General features: G+C 39.2%; 1 protein-coding gene across 2 annotated transcripts in view; it reads right to left on the bottom strand.

Annotated features, from left to right (window-relative positions):
* LOC121956550 (cytoplasmic phosphatidylinositol transfer protein 1) overlaps positions 1-718 on the bottom strand; it is a 62,635-nt gene extending 61,917 nt beyond the window's left edge. For both annotated transcript variants that reach the window (XM_088069240.1, XM_088069241.1), the window contains exon 1: positions 358-718. The gene's annotated coding sequence lies outside the window, so the exon portion shown is untranslated. The remainder of the gene's footprint in view (positions 1-357) is intronic.
* Between the last annotated feature and the right edge of the window lie 18,444 nt (positions 719-19,162).

The raw sequence follows: 19,162 nt of genomic DNA, 5'->3' as shown, positions 1-19,162 counted from the left end.
TGGTGAGGTTAAAACAACTAAAAAGACAAATAGTCCAGACACAACCTGGCAACACAAACGCTGTTCAAAATAACACCTGCTCTGTAAACTTAACATTAAGGCTGTACTGGCAGGAGTACGCATTTGTATCACTACACTTATATTTTTTAATACAGTTGTCCCACATTTCATTGCCTCGGCTAACTCACAGTAACTTTGTTTATCTATATATGCCAGTTACAATGTTCTTTAACATTACTCCTACGATGTTTGCTAGCAGTTAACGCTACATGCTGTATTGCTAGCGAGTTGCTAGCTAACTAGCTAACACGTCAAGCTAGCCTTGACCATGTCCGAGCTGAGTGTTGGGTAACTTACCACGAGGGGTATGTTCTTGCTTTTTCTCGTAAGTTTTATCCTCGGGTATGTGTAATTGTTTCGTTTAGTCGTTTAGCAAAGTGTCTTCTGTTCATGAATTGCTTCTCTAATAGCAGACAACTTCGTCGAACTAGCTCAGGTTACTTAGCAACCTTCGAATCTTCGGTCAAATCTGTGACCTGTTTGCTTCGCTCGAACTCAGTTAACGTTACTTCAACTTTCCGCCTAAAACTAATGATAAGTTTAATAAAACTAATCTGATATAATTTCATGGAAACAGATTGAAATAAAAACATTATATATTAATTGTGAAACCAATGCAAAGTTCTTCAACATCATCATCATAAGAGGAGCAGAGAAACATAACATGCAGTACTCTTTTTAAACTGCAGGTGTCACCAGAGATCTTTATGTCAGAAACAGATGAAGAGAAGACAAATTGTGCTTGCACCCCATAAATTATGTGTTTAGTTTGTTTTTAGGGGATCACACTTATCAGGGGTGCAGTGGGGCATTTTAGATTTTTGAGCCCTTTTCGGTGTAAGAAGTTAGTACTTTCACGTTTCATTTTCCATCAAAAAGAATGAGAAAAAGCGTTGTGGTTCTTGTGGGTGCACAATATGTTTGCGTTTGTTATTTACTGCATCAGGGGTCTTGGTGTTTTCATATTTTAATTTTTCCGCATAATCATATTCAATATTTAATTTCATTAGGTACACAGAAGGGCAGCTGTTGAGAGTTTGAGCTTCAGGTAAATATAATGTTTTTTTAAATCCTGAATATTTGAGCAGATATACTGTATGGTGCAAAAGTAAAGGAATAGGAACACTATATAATGAATCTGAAAATGACATACATATATAGGCTATATTTTCAGAAAATTGGAGTACTTTTTCCTCAGTGTTGTGGCTGATGGGATTTGAAGTTGCTGAAATAAATCTTTTCCCTCTGTGCTGGAAAGGAAAGAAACAGAAGCTCTTATGTCTCAACTCAAGAGGGTGCAATGCACTCACTTAACTTGAGTTCCTGGTATACATTTTTCAGTATTACTGACATCGCAAAGGCACCAGCAAAGACATAGAATCAAATTAATGTGCAGAGTATGCACACAGCCATAAACATAAGGGTCTGTTTGTGCAATGATTGAAAGTGTAAATCTCATATTATTAAAAACATGTCAGCACCGCTGAATAATAGTTTGTACTAGTTGTGAAACCAGAGAATTTAAGATGGAATTGATTCCTTTTTGGTCACAACACATGCACACACTTTACTATAGACACTCTCAGCACCAAATTCTGGGCCCTGTGCAGAAGCAGTCTATGTCCCCCAACTCCCCTCAAAAAAGGCCCCACTATTTTCTTTTATACAGTTTTCAGTTTCTTAACCAATTTGATTCGGCCCGTTTTAATATGGTTATTGCACTAATTACTTAGAAATAAGAGACTGCAAATGAAACCAGACCTTTAATTTTAGGCTTTTTGAAGGCCTCCTCCCTTTGGGGCCCCTTGTAATCAGTCCCACTTATCCCTCCACTAGATACATAACAGTTCACACATGCACACACATACTCTTTACAGATTAATTTAAGGCCCATACAGCTGATTCTGATTGGTGATAGAGACACTCTGTTCAAGTAACAGTGTTGAAGCTGCTATATCAAAAACACCAGACTCCACTGAGAAATTTTGTCATTTTACTCCACCAGTCGGTGGAGGTGCTGGTCTACTGATGTGTCCGTCAGCTGCTTTGAATGGTAAAGAGGTGACACCTAAACTGGTATTATTTTTTAATGGTGGCAGAAGTATATTTTGCTGTATCTCAGTCCACAGTTGTACATATTTGGCTCTTTTATCCGTGTTGCGGGACTGTACTTTATTCATCAGAGGAGGGAGTGGCTGGGGTGGGACTTCTTCTACTAAAAATAAACATGAAATAATACAATTTTATTATTTCACCTAAGCCAAAATTAAAGTCACTCTTCAGTGCTTATTTTATTGCCTGACCCATTTTGCAGCACCCCTTCCGCCCTCATAAGTAATGAACAGTCCCTAAACCTAATCACCGAAGGAGGACGACACGGTGACTGAGAACACATGCAGAGCACCTTGTCCAGTTTCACTTCAATCCAATATCTGGGTGTGTTAGTTTGATTTCAAGAGATTTGATTTAGTACCATTTCAGTCGGACTAATGTATTTACATGTATTTTTAAAATTCCACACAATAATTAATCTATTTCCAACGTCATGTAAACATACTGAGCATGTCGGTATTCAATGACCTGAATAAGAGAACATGCTGATTGCTCTCCAGCTGAATTCATGATACCAACACTCAAGACAAACACTAACACAAACACACAAACAAGAATACAGAAGCCATTTTTTTTGGTCTGAGTTGCCACAAGGCATTATGTTGAGCAGTTTGTAGTGTCAAACAGATGACACCTGCTACAGTTAGGCAGACACACATAGTATCTGCTCACACAAACACACAAACGCATTCTGTTTATTCCAGCCTGTATCACAGCGTCGGCAGAGAGGCAAAACTGTTGCTAAGAGACCTGGGTTCCTCGCCTCTTGCCGCTCAGCATCATTAGTTGGCCTTTACTGTCACTTTCCTAACCTCTCAGCCCAGTCAGTCCACTGTTACTGTGGAGAAAGGAACTTGTTTGTCAGCGTGTCCTATAGTGGGGGATGGGCTGGAGCCAAAATTAATAAGGGGTTTATTGGAGCCATTGCTCTGGGTAAGAAAACACTAGTGTTAGATGGTCGCCACAGTTCAGTTTAATGATTGCATTAAATCCAGGTGTATAGAGCTGGGGTGGGTCTGAGAGGGACAGGGGTGGGTGTCTTTTATGTTTCCTTTGTGTTAACAGTGAATTTCTTACCACTCTGGTGAGGGATGATTGAATCCATGGAAAGTTCAACATGGTGCTTTTGGGATATGCAGCGAGGATCTGGGCTTAGCAAGCTCAAAAGTATGACTTCTTTGATCCTCCTGAAAATCTGTGGGTTCTGCTTTTCATCTTATTCTGCTCTTGCTGTGAACACAATAGAGGACACTGAAAATCCAGACCAACTGCACTAACACACATTTAAAGGCCCTACATTTTTATTTTCATTTTAGATCCAACTTTAAACCTATAGGCATGAAAATACAGTCATTGCCAGTTTTGTCCACATCAAATTGGATCCAGGCTTTAACCCTCTGAAACCTTAGCAAATTTGCTTGATTTCTTTCAAAAACATTGGAAGAGGGCAATGAGCAACAAAAGAGGAAATGACCCAAAAATGAACAAGAAATCAATAAAAGCTAAATATATTAATAAATAATAAAATGTTTAAAAGTACCTGAAGAAAAACACACACAAAACAAAAAGAAAAATAACGTTAAAAAATCAAACAAACAGCAAGACTTGGAAAAAGAGGTTAAAAAATTATGATAATTCTGGGAAACTATTTTAAATATGTAATTTTATAATTATAAATATGTTTTTCCCTAGCTTTTTTTTTTTTTTTCAAAATCTCCTAATTTCTTGCTATTTGTAAAACATCTTTTACCAAGTTGTGCAATGCATTTTGTCCCCATGTTTATTTGAAATTTGCAACAATTTACTCAGGGTTCAAAGGTTTAAATATTTACAAAAAAAGTGATGTAGCTCCAGGTATCAAGGGGTTAAGCACCATGAACGCCTGTATTTGGCCTCTGCAGAGCTGTGAATGGCCGTGAGAAAAGTGGCTGCAGGGTGTGAGATGAATATATCGTATCATTTGGAAGACATGGGAGGTGCCATTCTCAGCTGTGTGTGTTTTTGCCACAGGGATTCACACTTAGATGTGACTGCTGCTCATCAGCATATGATACATGCATGGACACACACACATCCCACTCTGTAAACTTCCACAAACTTCGGCGCAATTGTTCCAACACACTCTTTATAATAATGTGTGCTGTCAAACACACACCAGAGCATGAGAGTTAAGAGATGACATTATTGGCAACGATTTTGAAAACAGAACACCTTTGCGAGATTTTATGAGGCAAAGTTTGTCTGCAGATAAATTAGTCTGTCTCCGTTGACAGACTGGGACAAATAAGGACTTTCTGCACATGTGCTCTTTGCTCCCTGTTGTCTGGATTGTAAAGGAACTTTGAGCTTAGTCTGGTATTTTGAAGTACATACTGTAGTGCAAGTTTATCCATATTTAAAGTAAAAGCTGGGCAACAGACATGACAATAATCGTAGTCCTAAAAATGTCACTTTAAGAATAAGAACATACATTTATGAGATAAACATCAGTTTTTTACCTTGGCTCCAAAAATTTACATGATTGTCTTTTTCCACGTTTTTGAAAGAAATCGCACCAACTTGCAGAGGGTTCAATGGTTAACTTTCTGTAGCAGCAGTAAAGACAAAGAAGTCCACAGCTACATCCAAGAAAATCAAGGAGAGAGTCAAAGATTTGGGGTAGAGCTGCATTTTAAAGGTCAGGCTGTTCTCATGCACTGTTTGTTTTCCTACAGAAAGTAATGCACCAAAATTCATACATACCTGTAATTTCTGCAAAACCCACTTATTTTTGGAAGGCTGTGATCATGTGACCAATGCACGGAAAGGAGATAAGAAGGGTGTGGTCTTGAGCAGTTCAGTAAGGATTCAGGTTAGGAAAAGGTTATGAAATAGTAACTGGTTGCAGCCCTTACCTGGGGATCAGCACATTTCCAACAGCTCGCTGTATCCCAGGGAAGTTCAGAAAAACCCAGCCAGTTCTTTAAAAAACGGCCACTCTGTTCACCTATCTAAACGTCACTTCATTTTTCTTTTGAACAAAAATGTAAAAAAACAAACTTTCAAGACCTGTAGTTATCTCCTCCTACTCTCTCTTTACTCCTCCATGCTGCTTTTGTTATTTTTCCCCTTCCCCCGGCTTACAGGTGTGTCTGATTTATCCTTTCCTGTCAAGGTTGGAAAGGGCTATTCTGTACTGTTTTTCTTCACCCTGCTGCAACACACTCCAATAAATATAGAGATCAAGGGATGTCTTATCAAAAGTACAAGAAGAGTCTTTTAACATTTTTTTTACCACTTAAAAGGTTTTCTCAAGGGCAGCAATATTATAGTGGGAAGGAGCAGTAGAGCACTTATTTACAATAAGGAAAACACAGAAAAAGCAAACAACAAGAACCGTGAGAATGCAGCATCAGGTTGCATGGCCTGTCATTGCGTTCAAATGTGGACATTTTACAAATTGATGATGATTTTACCAACACATTGCTCACAAATTTTGTTTAACCAAATGTGCACTCATCCTTATCAATCATGCAGATGCAACCTTTTAGAGCAGAGATTGACGCTTCATTGTCAAGACTGTTTCCATGGATACACTGAGATCCAATCCACTTCTCAGCTTTCCCTATTGCTGGTCTAAAACCCAAACATGTAGGGAGTGGTGGTGCTTCAGGACCTGCACTACCAAAGGGGGAAAAAAAATCTACCAATCGTATAAACGAGGCAGCCATAATGTGCCTTTTTATCCAGGTAATTTCAGACTTCCCATTTCCCCCAATCTCATGGGTCAGACAGCCATCTAGGTGTCATGCACATTTCATTTAGAGCAGAAGATTGTCTCTTGCATAATGTATAATGAAATCTGAACTTATTGCCAGGGCAGAGATATTGCTGTGAGAGATGTGGCATCTTTTTTTTCATATTGGGGCTCAGCTTGCATCTCTGCTCCAGGATTAAATGACAACTGCTCCATTTCGCAGCTATTAAGGTGTGATGTTAGAGGGGAGAAGAGTGAGATGTGTACGTACATGCATACATGTTTCTCATGTGCATATACTAGATGTGTTTCTGCGCATGACTGTGCACGAGCTAGACTTTCTTTTTTTTGTACAGACATAATGTTTTTGCTTTGTCACAGCGGCCGCAGTGCATTTTAGGGTTGCTGATCATCCCCCTGCTCACAGCCAAGCTGCTGCCTCCATGTCACTATGGAGACACTGGTTGCTATACATCAGCCAATCAGTGCAGGGAGTGGGAGATGTAAAAAAGTTGTCAGTTTAAAGATTCTCTGTTTGTGCTGGGGAAGTTAATCTCCCTCTGGCTGTGTCAGTTTGTGTGTCTTTTCCTCTCTGCTGATGGGTTTTCCTCCAAGTTGTTCTTTTGTAATTTTATGATGTATAGAAACGGAAAAGCAGAACCAAAATTCAACAAAGTGTTCTCATTATTGTGAAAAAGTTTGCACCGGTACTTGAAGAAAAAGTTGTTTTGACAATGATGGAATTTTTTCAATGAAGTATGCCACACTCTGTTGAATAAATAATGACTGACTTGGCACAGTTAGTACAGTTAGAAGTGAAATTCACCTGATGGTTGGATAAAAAAATTCCTGTCAATCTCTGTCCTATTTTCAGATCCTTCAGTCAGAAGGCAAGTGTTCAAACTGCCATAAAGAATATGACAGAAGTGAGGTGCTCTAATTATCTTAAAACCAAGTTAAATTTTGACTTTGCCTTTTACTTCAGTTTGTTTTGTGTTTCACCCAAACTATTCCATTTTGCTATTTGACTTGATAGTTCAACTTTGACCTCCCATAATTACTGCAGTTGTATGCACAAGCAGATTTTCTTGCAATGTACAGTTATTTCGCACTGTCATTGTTCAATTTAGAGCCTTGAATAACACTGTATGACTCAACTGAAGCATGTTGGACTGCTCATATTGCTTCACCAGGTGGATGTGAGCAGTGCTGTAGTTATGTTGTGTGCTGTCATTGTAAGAAAACAGCTGAATGGACAGAAATACAAAAAACTGAACTGACCATTCAGTTTCATGAAATGAAAAATAAAAAATGCCATTTAAATTTCTGATCCCTGGTCATATTGTGCATGCCTATGTATGCATATGGATAGATAGATAGATGGATGGATAGACAGATAAATAGATAGATATAGATATAGATATAGATATAGATATAGATATAGATATATAGATATAGACAGATACCCATATTCTTATATCAAATCTGATCATGTTTTCTACCTGTAAGGGCACTAACCAACCAATGTAGTGCCTCTGGTGAGCATCAGTCACCTTTGTTTTTGCTATGTGTAATGCGCTGTTGGCACTCGTCGACCCTTGTCAACTTTTATTTTGGCTAATTAGCATGTTGAATCCACATCGGAGCCTGTTTCTGTATGAAATCGCTCAGATTGTCAGTTCAGCTCAAAACAGACAAATGGAAGTTGGGAAGTGAAGAAGGTTGAAGTCAAGAGATCAAATTTGTTATATTAGGTAAGATAATTTTCTTATTCATTGACGTCTTGAGCATAAATGAATGAATGTTTGTATTCTTGCTCATTAGCACAGTAAATATCATTTATTCCTTCAACACTGGGTTGTGTGGTGTTGTTAATGTGCTAACTAGCATCTTGATTACGTCCTATCGATCTTCCAGTTTCACTGTACAGACTACCTCCACCTGCTGATGTGGAGAGTTATTTGCTCCCATACTGGCACATACGTGCTAACTGGCTGTTGTCAATAGTCTTTCCAGTGTATTCATTGCAACTTTCTGGCTGAGATACAGGCAATGTAAGGCAATGCAACTGTCGGCTTTTGTTTCCACTAGTTTTTTTATGTTGGTTTGGTGAATCTGGGCCCAAAAAGAAAATACCAGTTTCAACCAATAATTTCATGATCCATCCACCAGTCAATCAATCTGCGACTTTAAACTTCACAGAGCTAAGATTTATGGCTAGCATGGTACGGCAGTGTGTCTTCAGGCGTTTCCCTCATATACCATGGTATCTGTGAGAGCTCCAGATTATACTCAAGGCTATATACAGGGGACTTTGTCTCTCTTTCTCTCTCTTTCCCTGATGGATACAACTAACCTGTCAGTGTACACCATGTTTGTTAAGACACACCAACTTTTCATCACCCAAACTGAAGTCCTATATACTCTCAAAATGCCATTTCATCTGGGCTTTAGGGGGGGGATTGTGGTTTCTTTTTTAAAGGATAGTGTTAGTAAAGAACAATGGCAAAAAAGCAGGAGGAAGCTGAGAGAAAAGCAGAAAATCTGGGGAAGAGAGGTGATGAAAAGGAAGGAGTGGAGAGAGTTCAAACAAGTAAGGATGTGACAGAGAAAGAGATGGGAAAGGTGAGTTAATGATCCTTCGGATGGAGGCTAATGAGTTCATCTGAGAGACTCTATGGTGCTGTCTAGACCGTGATGAAAGTTAGGCACACTCGCACATACACACACCTCCCCTCACCCTTCCTCCTCCTTTTCACCTGTGGAGTGGGAACAGAGGCACACCATGAATTGATGAGCTCCTTCCTGCAGGATTACTGATGTTAACAGCTTGCTCCTAGCTGTTCAGGCTTGGACATAGACAACTGCTGCTTCTTTTTTGACAGAAATAAGGTTTGTTTGAAGTTTGACTCCCACGAGTGACCAAAATCTCTTTGTCCTTGGTGATGTTAATACACTGATAGTCACACATACATTATTTCAGTTAGCAAAGAGAAAATGCAAGTTTGTTTCTCAAACTAAGTATATACAGTCATAATTGACGTCCTGGTTTTCAGAGGACGTAGTGTTGCTTTTTTGAAATGTCTTCCAATACTGCCCAATAGAGAGCTAGATTTGATTCTTGTTGTGTTTAATGCGTATGCGGCAGGTGCGGTCCACCTCGACCGGTTCTGTCCAGCCGCGTTCTCAGCTGATGCCCTCCAGTGGTATTCCATGTGCACGTGAATGAATGGTGCCTTTTGGCGTTGCGCACCTTTGCCAAAAGCACTGACAGGGCGGCGCTATTTTATAAATTCAGAATGGGAATGGGCTGGATGAGAACATTTTGCTGTACAACTTTTGAATGTGGTCTGTGTGGTTGGATCTTAAGGCGTGTTGAGGACACTGGGTGCATTCACACCAAATTCTGTACTGTGTGCTTTGTTCCAGCTCTTTTATCTTCCATCCCACCTCCATTGCCTTATCTTTTAATTGATTAACGAAGAAACTGGGAGAGAAAAGCATATTAACAAGTCTTACAAACAACAGATTTTTAAATGCTGAAAGATTTTTTTATCGATAAACACCATTGATCTACCCTATGCTTTTCAAATTGCTTCTGAAATTACATATGAGTTGAGGTTGAAGGTGTGTGTTTGTGTGTGTGTGTGTGTGTGCGTGGTGGTGGTGGTGGTGGCGGGGGTGGGTTCACTGCAGCCATCTCTGCACTGTAAAACGATTTCTTGTCTTTGATAGTCAGGCTCACTCACCTGCATCGGCCCCAATTGTAGAGGATTAACAATGTAGGCGCCTCGCTCCTCTGAGGATCTTTAATGATTGCATGGAAATCTGACTGTCGCTCGATGTGCTCCTCCTCTTCCAATCAAACATACTGTGTGCACACATATACACACATATAAACACATGTTCATACATGCATGTCGCATTTAGAAACACACACTAGACTTGAGGAACTTAACACATGTGACACGCAGCTGCCCAGACACAGGGAGATGTGACTGTGACATGTGTCGTCATGTACATGCTCATCATTTGTCTCATTCCCTCCAGTGGAAATAACAGCCTGAATTATTGCTCAGAACTGTTATTTTTCCCTACACTGTAAAATCTGACAAGTTGACTTTACTTAAAAAAAGAAATTCGAGGAAACCAACTGCTTGAAAAATGTAAGTAAATATTAAAATATTACTTAAAAATTTTGTAAATAAGTAAATACAGCTAAATTTTGAGTAAACTTAAAACGTAGATGTAAACATAAATTAAAATTTGTAGTTATATAATCTTAACTTTGTCAAGGTAATTGGTTTCCAGGATTATTTTAATTAATATCAACCTGTCAGATTTTACAGGGCAGTAGCTTTTGTGCCTCCAAAAGTAGATATTTAATGCCAAAATATGATCTTTTCTCAACTATGATCGGATGTTTTCTGTGTCTAAACCTAACCACACCATTACCACAGTGATGTTGAGAAATGGAAAGTTTCAGCGTATCGCTACAAGATAATAATGTGAAAATGTAACATATCCATGTTTTGCTGATATGTAAATAGACTTGCACTTTTATAACTCTTTTCTGGTCATTTTTACCACTCAAATAGCTCTCACACTACCAGTCACATTCACCCATTCACACACACATTCACACATTGGTGTCCGAGGCTACCATACAAGGTGAAACCTGCAACTCAGTTTTTATACATTCATACACACTCACACACTGATGGAACAGCCATCAGGAGCAATTTGGGGTTCAATATCTTGCCCAGGATACATTGACATGTTGATTGGAGGAACTGGGGATCAAATTATCAACCCTCCGATTAGAAGACAACCCGCTCTACCTCTTACTAACTTTCTTTCATTTTTCAAGGTCAGGGAGTTGAGCCAGTGGAAGAATTAAAAGTAGAAAATAGAACGAGTGCGTAGACAGAAAGCAAAATGACAACCTTTAAAAAAATCACCTCGAAGAGGCAGTCAGACAGATGGAATTGAGTACATGTAAAAAAGAAAACAGGAGGTGGGCACATACAGCACTCGTAGCTGTGACGCACAGACTTGATGCAAATCAAGACAAAGTAAAAATAAAACCATTGCCAAAACAGGACTGATCATACGTGGGTGGACAACCTCGCAGGATGACATGATGGAATAGTGAGCCAGTATTCAACCCATTCACATTTCCTCCATTGGATATCAAGCCGCTAACAACTTTTGTCAACCCTGAAACAGCATGTTATGGAGGGAATGCCCTTTAGCCACAGCTGCCATGGCCAGGTCACGGAAACAGAGGAGGCTGTGGGAGGGCTGATGGTCGTGAGGGGAGCGTGTCAAGCTGAATCAGTACAGAACATCAAGAGACTGGCAGTGTCAGCTCCAGTAACACACAGCTCTCGTCAGCTGAGGGCACAGAGAAACCGCTGTGTTGTGTTTGACCCTGAAAAGAGTTAAGTTTGTGGGAGACCTGAGGTGATTATGTGTGGGGGGGGGGCATCTCTCCTACTCTCTCCTTCTGTTTGCTGGTATTAAAACACGCAAATGAATGACGCTCAGCATTTTACTTCAAAAATTCAAAAATCCCACAGGCACCATTAATTCTTTAAACATCCTCTTGAGGAAAAACAGATGATTAAAGCCTTTGTGGTCTTTTCTCAACCCAACACAACAGTGGGATCTCTCTCCCTCCTTCCTCCTCTTTCTTTCTCTCTCGCAGTCGCCATAGTGACTACGAAGCTCATGTAAAAGCAAGCATACACTGTATAATGAGAAAAATTAAGATTGAGAAAACTTTTGGCCGTACTTATGTGCTCTCCTCCCACGTTGCCCATGAGTGAGTCACAGGCCGGCATGATGGAAATGAGAGCTTTTACTGAGCAAGTGAGAAAAAATGGTCATCATTCAAAGGCTCTGTATGCACACGAGCAGTGAGGCACTACACTTTTTTTTTAAACTTTTTTTTCCTGCAGTCTACCCTAAAAGGGTCTCATTCTTACCTCTGTCACAAAATTCAAGGATACAAATGGCACAGTCACTCAGGAGCTGAGCCCCCCTTGATGATCAAAACAAAACGAAACTTGGCTGCTGACGAAGGAGCTTACAGGTATTGTGCATTGCATGAAACCTCAGCTACAGATTTCTGTTTTTCTTTGTGCAGGTGGACTTAGTTTACACAAAATCTGGCCTACTTGCTTATATGAAAGCCTCAGTGGACGATTTTATGATGGGTCCTATAGAATTAGATTATAAAACACACACACCATTAGGCATATACATTTTACCAATGATGCGGTGAATTGGGAGCTTTGCTACCTTCTGTTCTTTTCTGTCTTGCCTTTTCTTAATGTCGCTTTCATGTTTGAAAGGTAAAACTTTTCCTCTCAGCTTGCAAACGTGCTCAGCTTGTCAGTCTTTACAGATTTTGTGCTTAAACTACCAACCATACTCATTATCGTCTCATTACGTGATCAAATAGAGACTTTAAAATGGGCTACATCAACATTACCCATCAGTCTTTACTGTCTATAATACAAAAATACCAAAGAAAATAAGAAATTATTCATTGTTCATTCATAGTTTAATTTTTCTATATGTTTTTACAAAGAAAAAAAACATGATGGAGATGGGTTAGCCTTATCTAGGACAAATATAGCAAATGCAGTATATATTATCACAGAGTGAGTATGCATTATATTTTTTCAAATGCACATTCAATGTTGTTTGAATGTTTGTATGATACCCAACAAATTAGTGCCCCATGCACAGTATCATAATATTATGAACTTAAAGTTCCACACTTAATGCAAAGTTGCGTTGGTTACTTTATGGCAAGTAAGGTTATGTAGGTTAAGTTTTTCGGAAATAGAAACATGGTTGGGCATGGTGACATTATGTACATAAGGTAAAGTTATGCACTTAGTATGAAATTGCGTACTTAACCCAAATCTATGTAAGTTAGGCAAGAAAAGTTACATAAGTTGGGTTAATGAAAAACAAACATAGTTGGGCATCATCATGTCACTACTGTACTGTACTTAAAATTTACACACAATTTTAACACAAGTTAAATCTATAGAATAAAATTACGTAAGTTGGGTTTAGGAAAAAAAATATGGTTACGCAACATCACGTTATGTACTTAATGTATATTTACATACTTAGAATAAAGTTATGTACTTACCATAAAGTTATGTAAGTTAGTTTTAAAGAGTAAAGTTACATAGGTTAGGGATAGGAAAATAAATATGTTTGTCACATTACATGCAAAACATGAAGTTATATACTGAATGTAAAATTGTGCTAGTTATGTTTAGGCATGTACCTAATCTATGTTAGGTGAACATAACAAAGGTTAGGTTTAGAAAATAAAAACGTGGTGACTGCGTACATAAGAATAAGTCAAAGTTCACTTGGTTTCACACAGGATACAAACACCAGTCCCCTGGGGGAAAGTTCTGTATTTTTTGACCCATCCACCATTACAACATGCCTCCTTGTGTGGACTTTTGCTCTGTGTACGACTTCCTTCTATACTCTTATCGGTGCACTGATTATGTGATCACAGCCTTCACAATTAAGTGGGGTTTATTTGAATTACTGGCCCAAGATTTTATGCATTATATACAAATTCTGCATTACTTTTCATACAAACAGTGCAATACAATAAAGCAGCCTGGCAAACAGCACCACTTTTACTTTAACGTGAGTTCATTGAACAAAGGCAAATTTTTGAAGTGGAAATCTGAATCATTTGCAAGGGCACATTCTCCACCAAACACATTGTTGGAGGGGCCGCTCTCTCTACGGGCCCCGGCGCAACCACACTGCCTGTGCTGTCTAAATTAACGCCCCTGCTTGTTCATATGAGATTTGTCATGGAAATGTTATGCTCTTACTCACTTTTTTTCTCTTCCAGCATTATCAGTTGTAGCAGAAGTTAGATAACTGGAGTGACGCCAGTGGTAAACTCCAAATTCAAAACACAAGCAGATTTAGACAGTTTTGTTTTCTCTGATGATGTAATTCATTCTAAATCCTTGTTTGCTCAGTCACAACTTGTATTATCAGAAGATTTCCCAGCAAACTAATATCAGGCTCTGGTTATTGTCCTCTTCTTCCCTGATATTGCTTCATTTTCTTCAGAAGAAAGTAAATGACAACAGGTACAACAACAAAATTAAAGACAAAGAAAGTTAGACACGAGGAAACAAAGAACTGACTGTCACACTATTGCTGTTTGCTCCCAGCAAACACTTTTCCAAAATAGGTTGTCGTCTTCGTGATTACCCGTTGCTGGCTTTGTCAGTGTGAGTACTATTCATTTCTTCTCTTCCTGTCTCCGCTATTCTCTTACATAATAGAAAAAAAAACATTATGGCAGTGCTCAAATCTATTATCCCACAAGGGCCGGACTGAATAACGCCTCCAGGCTCATCATTCTTAACAATTGTTTCCTGTACATGTGTGTGTGTCTGTGTGTTTTGGGCAATTATTGCCTGACCTTTTCTTCCACCTCGCCTCCCTATTGATTGTGAAAACAGACTTGGATTAATAATTCACAAAAAAAAAAACCCCAAAAAAAACAGTAGGAGTTTTCACTACTCCTGTTGCCCATAGCAGCAGAACCAGAGCATGTGTTTGCATGTGTGTGTCTGTTTGTCCATTTGCTTTTTTTGTGGTGAGTATTAGTGTGTACCTGCACACATTCTTGTGTTTTCCTCCTCTCCATTGCTGTTTGCTTCCTGTGAGTACTGTGAGAGAAAATATAAAGTATAATATGTGTCACTGTGATGTGTCATCACCACCTGGTGCCTAGATCTGTAGATCCACTTTCCGTAAACAAAAAGGATTAGTTAGACATTTTTGGAAATATTTACCTGAGTTGATAATTCTCAGTAATGCAGTCTTGTGCTGTGGCAAATTTTGCTCCTTTCACTTTTGTAGCCAAGGTGGCAACCATCAAGGGTGAGCCAACCTCCAGGTCTGAAAAATAAAGTCATCGTGGAAGTGTGGGGCCCACAAGTGAGTCAATCCCCATAGACTTCCATGTTGAAATGACCAACCTTTCATTTAACAACTATATGGAGACTGAATTTTATATGACTCACCGATTTACATTTTATTAGGCTTAAAGTGACACAAATCTAAGGGTGGGCACATTGAGTGACAGGCTGCCTGTAAGGCTTTGCTAAAGCCTGAATCCAATCCAACTCCCGCTTCTCCACAGGTGCAACCTCTCTTCCAATTGTGGTCACTTCCTTTTATTTATGTGACATTTGTACTTTCTTATGTAGCAGAAAATTTCAAATACTGTGGTTACTGTGTGATTAGGTTTAGGCACAAAAACCACTTGGTTATAGTTAAGTTAGTTGGTTAGTTTCCACAGGTAGTCAGACTCTCAGCACATGCGTCCTGCCCTCCACAATCCGCCCCAGTCTAGGGACGCAGGACCGCACATGTAGTGCTATTAGTATTAAAAAAAACACAACACTATGCACTTTATGCACACTTAAAAGGCCCTTCATGTCTCTGCACACTGCCCTTTGTAGACTTAAATTATGGATGCTTGTGACTTTCTTATGACTTTTATGTACTTATTTTCATTCTGCAATTTCATTTTTATTTATGTACGGAAGGGCATAACGAAGATGACAAAATAAGGAAATCTGAATCTAATCTTATCTGAGTTATATAAACACATTTTGGTTAAAAGTATTTGATTTTGGTGGCTATAAAGCTGCTGTAAACTCAGTTATGTGTCAGTGACAACAGCTTTTCATGGCATTATCACCACTGGAAATGGAGTGACAGAACGCTAAAATAAAACACCCACATGTGAAACCTAAAAGTTGCTGGAAGAAGCAGCAATAATTCTCTAAAAAATAACCCGTTTTGTTGTTTGTTCGTGTCAAACAATAGTGTGTAGCTTGGCAGGCACCTTGCCTCGGTGTCAGGCCATCCACCATCCTCTCCACCTTCTGATGACTAAATCAGCTCATATATTGTGTCGCTTTAAAAACGTTAATATTATAGGTATGAGACGGACAAAATGTAACTGTATTGGAGGTTTGCAGAGATGTACTTTGCCAACATTTTCTTCTTGCCACTGGGCTTGGGTGACAAGAGTCCAGCTTTCCACACTGAACTTTTTGGGTACTATGCGGGTACTCAGACACAACACGAAAACTGTTCATTTTCACCGCTTAATCCACCTTAAACATATAATAATTAATGTAAACGTATGTGAGTAAGTCAAGCACTTTCAACCCAGAGGATATTTCATCTCCACGCCCATGCTCCGTTAGCTCCTCTGCCTCCAGGCCAGGAGTGCAGTATGCAGCGTATAGGATGTACAGATGAAGCACTGGTAGCACATTGCACTCTCGCACTGGGGTTGGATTACCTTATTACAGGTCTATCTCCTCTCAACAGTCACTACCGATACAAGTCATTAGACAGCAGAGTGGCTGCTTGAGAGAGCACTGGAGCAGAAAGATAGAGGGAGGGAAGAAAGAGTGAGGAGAAGGAGAGAAAAAGCAGATAAAAAGAGGGTGGAGAGGAATTCACTGTCACTGCCTGCAGAGGAGAGCGTCAAAAAGCGGAGAGGAAATGGTGGCGAATTAAAGGAGGAGGAAAGAGAAGAAGATTGAAGCGGACTCAGAGGAGGGAAAACAAAGAAACAGGGTGAATAATGAAAGAACCACAGAGGAGAAAGGGGCATTTATCTTCTGTCAGGCAACAAAGAGATATAAAAAAAACTAAAAGATGAAGTAAATAGGTTTTTTTTTTAAAAAAAAAAAAAAAAGATCCGAAAGCAAAGAAGTGAGACAAAGAAGGTAAATGGTTGAAGAAACAGAATTGGGGATGCAAAGAGAAGAGTGTGGGCAGCAGAGAGAGATGCAGAGACAGTAACATGATGACGAGGAAGGACAAAAACTGGCAGAGTGACTGAGGGAAAGAGAGGCAGGTATGACAGAAGGGAAGAAAAATACAATTATTCATAGGCAAAGTGGAGAGAAAGAGATGAAAGTTGGAGTCATAGTAGTACTTGAAGCCAACTTCAGTGTCGGTGTCACTGTCTCCCTCAGGTGTAGAGCTCTGTTCAGGAGTGTCTCTGCAAACACTTTTGCTTTAGATTGAATTTAGTGAGACCTTTTGAATCAGAAAAGATTGGAAGAAAAGAAAAAACATAACATTTTGCAGTATTATCATGCAGTAGATGTATTGAAACTTTATGTGTCTTTATGTTTCAAGAACACTGGTTTACACAGAGTTAGGTTAAGGCACAAATAACACTTGATTGTAGTTAGAATTACCAGTTTTGGTTCCTTATCACAGCTGTACATACATGTCTCACTTAAAAAAAACACTTTTCGTGGCACAATCACTACCAACAATGTCATGAGAAAAAACAGCTGTTTGTCATGAGATGAGGAGCAAGTGGACCCAAATACAGGAGATGTCACGCAACAAGAACTCATGAGAGAAAGAAAGATCACGCTTTTTTTCAAAGAAACAGCAACTGAACGTCACATGACCACATCAAGTCCAACAAAGACTTAACTGAAAACCAGGACTTAAATACTAACTAGTTTCACAAGGAGATGAAGTGCAGGTGGAGAAAAATGCGGAGAAGCTCAGGTGAGGGGAATAAAGTGATTAGAGGAACAGGCAGGGAGCTGAACTGAGGAGCAGGAGGGACTAACGAGGCTGATGCAGAACAGGTGTGTAACTGGGAAAATGAAGGAAAGGGAGCACGGGAGGGGAAGAACACAATAAACGGAAACCCAAAAACCAAGAAGTAACAATCTTCTTAATGATAAACTGACCATGTAAAAGCAAAAACACTGATACAGGCTACTGAAATGAGTCTTATTCAAACACTCAGTCCAGTCTTTGCAAAAGTCTGAAGGCAGGAGGACACAGCTGAGACATTGTGAGACTGTTTTTGCTGAAACAATCAGGGCTGGAAATGCCGTCATTGTCTCCCTTAAAAACATCCGGTTTTGGTGGCACTCATGTAATCGGAAATGCCACCCATGTCTCGCTATAAAATAGCTACTTTGGTGGCACAATCCCACCAAGGTGACACAATCATCAACAGAAATGCTGCCAATGTCTCACTTAAAACAACTATTTTTGATGAGACAATCGCAGACAGAGATGCTATTAATGTCTCGTTTATGACAGTTTTTGGTGGCATGATCTCTGCCAAAAATGCAACCAATGTCTCGCTCAAAGCAGTCATTTTTAGTGACACAATAACCGTCAGAGATATTGCCAATATCTTGCTTAAAACAACTGATGATGCAATCTCTGTCAGAAATAGTGCCAATGTGTCACTTAAAATAATATTTTTTTGATAACACAATTGCTGTCAGAAATGTCGCCAAAGTCTCGCATGGCAGGCATTTTTGGTAACACATTCAGCACTAGAAATGTTGTCTTGCCCAGGTGTCATGTCATCCATTATCCCCCCCACCAGTCTGCTTTGTCCCTTTGGAAAAGTTAATGTGATACATATGAAACATACAATTCTAAAATATCCGTGGTTTGCAGAAATGTACAATGCAAACATTTTCTTCTGGCAACTGGGCTGTGTATTAAGTACACAAGGGGTTAAATCAGGTTCTGTTAGCCCAGTACTTGTCGTCTGTCAACAAGTTACACAAAAATATGCTGCATACGTCTTGGTCCATCACCTCTTCAAAGTCTTTTTACGATTGCTAAAAACACAGAAAATTGAATGGACAAAAGTTTCAAACATGATTGATACAACTTGAGGTCATATTTATTAATAGACGTGCAACATTTTCGGATGGTAAAAAAACATATTTAGTGTGCAAAGGCCTTGAGTTTAAATAATTTTCATACCCACATCTCTCTGTGCACATAATTTAAATCATGGACCTCCAGATTACTGTGTAGAGCAAAAAAAATGTATTCACTGCAAAGCTCCATATATTCTAACTTCTAATGTGTGCTCCAGCATTGACAATGAAAGAAAAGGCACAAAAATGTGTAATCTATAAGCACAACATTTTTTTCTGTGTTATTTTAACTGACAAAAATCACACACTTTGTTTCTCACATGTAAGAAAACAGGGACTGTTTTTGAGCAAACAATATGAAACGAAAACCCACAAGGGAATTCCAGAGATCACAACCAACGTAGGCGGTGAACAGTAAATAGTGTACGCTTTGCCCATGCTGCTCTCATTACTCAAAGGTAAAGGTCTCATGAATCATTTAGGGAGCTTC

Source organism: Plectropomus leopardus, chromosome 18, assembly GCF_026936395.1.
Source record: "Plectropomus leopardus strain MGB_pleo_1.0 chromosome 18, ASM2693639v1, whole genome shotgun sequence".
In the NCBI taxonomy this organism is placed as follows: domain Eukaryota; kingdom Metazoa; phylum Chordata; class Actinopteri; order Perciformes; family Serranidae; genus Plectropomus; species Plectropomus leopardus.
This window is presented reverse-complemented; position numbering and strand designations above follow the sequence as displayed.